Raw genomic sequence first — 5,500 nt, 5'->3', positions numbered from 1 at the left:
AATAACGAAGGAAGTTATTGTCCACTATTTTAAACATAACTCAAGTTCTACAACTCCAAATGAAGTAGTTCTAATTGGGTTGGATTCTAGACTTCAATAGCTTTTCAACAAGTGGTCAATCGCCTAATTCCAACGAATAACGAAGGAGATATCACGTTTTGAAGATAGAGGATCGTGCAGTTTCAACACGCGCCCGATCGGGCGGACTTCGCCCGATCCGGATCGGGCGGTCATTCTTGGCGCTGTTCTGGGCATTTTGCAACCGCCCGATCGGGCGGAATTTCGTCCGATCGGGCCGACTGTCAAGCACATCGCCCGATCCGGCGATGCATCGCCCGATCGGTGTAGGGGAATACAGTTAAACATAATAACATGTGCGGAACAATCCCCAAAGCCAGGAATCATGTATAAAGCACAGATTAAGCAAACTTACATTCGAAGCATGTTTTCCACAATAATCTGTCAACGAACATGCACAAAGAATTCCACTTGTCGTTCCTCTACTTGGTTCGCCGACACGATCAGATCCGTCTTGATAATCGTAGCTTAGACAATTGATCAAGATACTTTGCTTTTGGGAAGAACTCACTTTGGAGGCACAGAGAGAATTAGGGTTCTCTGTGTCTCTAGGGTTTGAGTAATATGAATTGTGCTAAGTTGGAAATTAGGCTGTAAGGTTATTTACATAACCTTACTAACCGACCAAGCTAAGAAGCAAGGCCGGCTAGCAAGCCGTGCAAGCCAAGCAACACGGACCGCACGCCCGCGCCCAGCGACACACTGCAGGCTGAAGCCCATAGCGCGCGCGCCGAGCAGCTGGGCCGTGGGCCTTGCTCGCTCGTCGCTGCTGTGCGCTATTGCGTGCTGTTGCGTGCTCGCGCCCAATGGGCTGGCCTTGCTGGCCCTTGCTCGCGAGCTTGCTGGCTCGTTGGGCCTTGCACGCTTACGTGCTTGGCTCGACGGGCCGGCAACTCCGATGCCCTTCGTATTCGCGATTTAATATATTTCCGATATATTATTTATCGTTTCGTATACGACGAATCATCGTCGTACGATACGATTTATTCGTGTCGCCCAGCTTACGAATATTCGCGATACGATATACGATTTCTACAAAGGTCGTATCGTATAATACGTTTCAAACTAATTCCCGAAAAGCTATTAAATGAATTTCTGATTCATTTAATCCGGTGATCTGTTACGTGTCATTGGTGTGACCTTGTAGGTTCAGTCAAGAGTAAGTTGTGAGTTCAATATCCATTAGAACTCACTGATCGGAAGCATTGCTCCAGCTAGCACTACTACAAATCCCGTCTTTTGCCGTCGCTTTTTAAGCCATTTTACGACGCCTTAAGGCGTCGAAAAATTACCCCTCGACGCTTTCAAGAAGCGTCCAGAATTTTGCAGTCGAGAATATTCTCGACGCTTTATGGCGTCGAATATATAAACGCCTTTTGGTGACCGCAGTTATTGATAAGCGTCGAGATTCTCGTTGCTTTTCGGCGTCCAAAAATTTGTTTCTGGCGCCAAGAATATCTTTTTTCCAGCCTCGTCCAGCCCCTATCTATTTAATTTTCTCGACGCCTAAAGGCGTCCAGACTTTTGTGGGTTGAAACTTAATGTAATTGGGCGCGATATCACAATATCCAAATTCGTCCATATTTATTTGTATAAGCTTTGTTTTCCACCTATATATACTCAATCTAGCTTTTTGTTTAGTTATAACTATTATAATAACCCATATTTGTTTGTTTATTGAATTATCTAAAATATAGAACATAAACTTGGACAAAAAGAAATAATACAAAATGATTATTGTATCACTTAAGACAATATTTAATTGTACAATAGAATATGCATAAGAGTAAAACTAATGCAATTTTTCAAATATAGACTTTTCTACATCAACAAATACATTATACATCCAAAACACACTAATACAAATTCTTAAGCTTGAGGTAAACAAAGTCAAATGGAAGCTAAATGGGTTTTTGTTGAGTATTGTTGTTCACGTGTTTCCCAGACTACATAAATAAATTCTTCATATCATTAGCATACCTGGAAAAGAAAATGAGGCAAACAAATATTACGGATCAATATTAGTATCGTTCCTATAAAATGCCCTCGCTAATCACTAGGCACATAACAACTGATACTGCTGCTCGTGCTGCTTTAGGGCGCCCGGCTCCTAACTCATTGGAAACTCAGGAACTAACCCAAATTCATACAGAAAATGCATCAGGAAAACTTATTAATTAAGAATACAAATTCAAGTCCGCATAAATGTTCATACCTTTGATGTTAGATTTGAACCAGTCACGCTAATGAAATTTGCCCTTGCCTCAGTAGCAAGTGCTTTGGCAAGAAGAGTGTTACCGAGGTCCAAACAGAAAAATTCCCTTGCAAGGCTAATAAGAGCTTCAGGCTATTAATAAAGTTGTTACCATAAGAACAAAACTCAATTACTATTTGATGCAAAGTAGTACCCGCAGCAAATTTCCGCGAGAGAAAAGCTCTAGCCTTTTCATGGGAAGAATAACCAATTCATTCAATGCCTTCTTCACATCTTCAAGAGCACCAACATCATCAAATTGGACACCTATTTCGCCAGGAGAACCTACTGCCGAAACAAAGTTACTCTCATACTCGTCTTTTGCAAGGTTCTGTCAGACATAATTTAAACATATGAAGCTAAAACCCGTAGAAAAGAGAGTATCATTAATTCACATGTTAACCAAGAGCACACCTTTAGATTTTGTGAAGGCTTTTTTTTATTGATTCCTGCTCCATCAACCTTGCAATTGCAACCTCCAGGCTATATGCAAAGCATCAAACCAAAAATGCCAAAAAAAAAGTAAGATAAGAGCACTTGTAGCAGTTAGCGGAGAATGTTAAGTTGCAAAATGATGCACATTGAACACAAAAAATAACTACATACCTTTCACGAGGTATAGTGAGTCTTGACATGCTTGCCGCCCAGAAATGATATGCTGCGAGCCACCAGATTTCTTGGATTCCGCATCACACCATTTCAGTGTCCTAAGTTGGGGATATCTATGGATAATTTTGATGTTCTTTTGACACAAGGTATTAAAGCATTTTTTAACTATTATTGTATAAAAATATCCTCAATAGTTGCATCCTCCATTCCTCTATATCAGTAACTAGTTATTCTTTACTTATTCATTAATCCTAAAATCCATGTGTAAAATGGGAACATGCATTTTACGGTTGATAGAGGATGTGGTTATGGTGTACATTATATTAACAGGTATCTTGAATCTTACTTTTGGTACTTGGTAGGATAAATTTCAGTGGCACCAACGATATTCAGCTTTAGCAAGAAAGAGCGAACACCCAAACCGGCACACCATCTTACAGATAACAAGGCTGGCAAGGTACGTGATGAAAAACCATCAAGTTAGGTCTCTACTGATGTTTGAGGAACTTCGAGCCACTCCTTCAAAGTAATTCTGCACTGACAAGATTGGTGGCTTCAGAGCTGACATAGATTGGCTTCCAGGAATCAAGAAGGAAATGACAATTACAATTTTGTAAGATATTTTTCTAACAAATATAGGTAAGGAATTCACTTCATATAGAACTACATATATTAGTATATGAAAGCCTGGTTTTTATGGTGATTGGAGACTGCTAAAAACCTGCTAAGCATCAATATCCAAGGAAGGGGCATTTTAGGTAGTAGAACTATAGTTAATTTGTTAGTAACTTGAAAAAAAATAAAATATGTAGTTTGTTAGAGGATAAGCACTATAGATAAAGCATATTAGAGAGAGTTTATTTTTAGTTTGTTTTACATTTTAGAAGAATTTTGTATATGAGTATATCAGTTTGTTTATGTAACTAAGAGTACAATCATACCAACGTACATATACAAATATTTTTGACTACCTTATTTACATATTTTCATAGTAATTCCTATATCATACAAAACAGCAAAAACGAGGGCCAAATCGTCCAAATTAAACATAGTGTAGCTGACTGACTGAAACTTTGAGTACTGGCAATATAAATAGGAATTAGTAATTACCCTCCTTTTTCAAAGATTTAACAGAAGGGAAGAGTGGATAACCTCACAATCTGGACATAGCTGCTAGCATGCTACAACCTCATCGTCATCCTCAAAGTTACTAACAGATAAATTAAATCAGCAGAGAACTGACCAAATAAGAACACCAAATAGACAAGAAATTTATAGTCTAAATTTCTGAAACTAAAGTAGAATATGTAAGAACTTGGTCCTGCATTCACTTAAAGAAAGCCCATTGTACACCTGCAATGATATGCGAGTCATTGAACCTATGCCCACACAGCCTGACACCTCTCACACACACACCCTCAAGCACCTACCAAGAACACAAGCACCAACACATACCATTTTAAACAATGTATTTACTAAGTGTTAAACTTAAAAATCATACAGACCTGATTGTAGGTTTCTGAACTTTAGCAGGAGGTGCTGCTCCCGGATATAATGGCAGACTTCCAGCGCTAACAAATGTTCGTGGTCCTTCCTAATCAGCATAAGACCATGAATATGTAAAAAAAACTATTAGGAAACTAAGAAAGATATCATATAACTGCAAATCAACTTTTCGAGAAACCACTTCCTCTTTCTGTTGAAATTCCAAATTGACTCTTCCTTTTTCAAGGTTATAGGTCGGCATACCGGATGACAGAAAACATAAGCAAGGGGCCTTGTCCTAATTCCAAATTGACTCTTCCTTTTTCAAGGTTATAGGTCGGCATACCGGATGACAGAAAACATAAGCAAGGGGCCTTGTCCTAGTCAGGATTCAAGATTAACCCTAGGATACAGTAAACATATAGTAGCCAACACTTCACATATACTGTAGGACACCAGAATATATACATTCATAACTTGCACATTGCTCACTGAGTCACCAAATTTAACTAATGAAAATTCAACCAGACTATTTTTTAGCAATGTGATCAGTAAACATATTAGCATATCTTGTGAAATGTAACTCACCAGATCTGCTAACTAATGAAAAATAAGCATGGATTCAATAAGATTTGAAAGAAACTTCAACCTAAAGAAAAACTTAAAGAGTGATTAATTAAGTCTTTGAAACACCCAAAATCCCAAAAGCCACTAATCATCAAATACCCCAAGAACAACAATAATCATAGGAACTTAATCAGTGACATTAATCTAAGAGCCAAAAGTTATTACCTAAAGCCCAGAATAAAGTTCTAAACATCTTCACATGGAGTGAAGAAAAACATGGCACGGTAAGTATCTGCAACTGCAAACTGAGTTTTTTACGATAACCTCATAAAGAAGTCAATGTAATTCAAGATTAGGCGTTCCATATAATTGCACTAAAATTAAAATAAGCCTACAACTAAATCTGCACATCAACATCATCCAGCCCAATCAAACGCATACCGACAAACTGTTTTAAGGCCTTTCCAAATGATTTTAACAGCATATATATGAAAAATCTATAGTGTG

At 38.3% G+C, this 5,500-nt stretch overlaps 1 long non-coding RNA gene across 1 annotated transcript; it reads right to left on the bottom strand.

The window, feature by feature from the left end:
• Positions 1–1,958: 1,958 nt before the first annotated feature.
• Positions 1,959–4,515, bottom strand: LOC130460111 (uncharacterized). Its single transcript, XR_008920034.1, has 4 exons — positions 4,447–4,515; positions 2,939–3,473; positions 2,747–2,815; positions 1,959–2,663 (listed from the first exon to the last, which is right to left on the bottom strand). It is a non-coding gene; the product is annotated as an uncharacterized lncRNA (long non-coding RNA).
• Positions 4,516–5,500: the final 985 nt, after the last annotated feature.

The sequence above is a fragment of the Spinacia oleracea genome, chromosome 4 (assembly GCF_020520425.1).
Source record: "Spinacia oleracea cultivar Varoflay chromosome 4, BTI_SOV_V1, whole genome shotgun sequence".
In the NCBI taxonomy this organism is placed as follows: domain Eukaryota; kingdom Viridiplantae; phylum Streptophyta; class Magnoliopsida; order Caryophyllales; family Amaranthaceae; genus Spinacia; species Spinacia oleracea.
The sequence above is the reverse complement of the archived record's forward strand: the minus strand, read 5'-3'. Positions and strand labels throughout refer to the sequence as shown.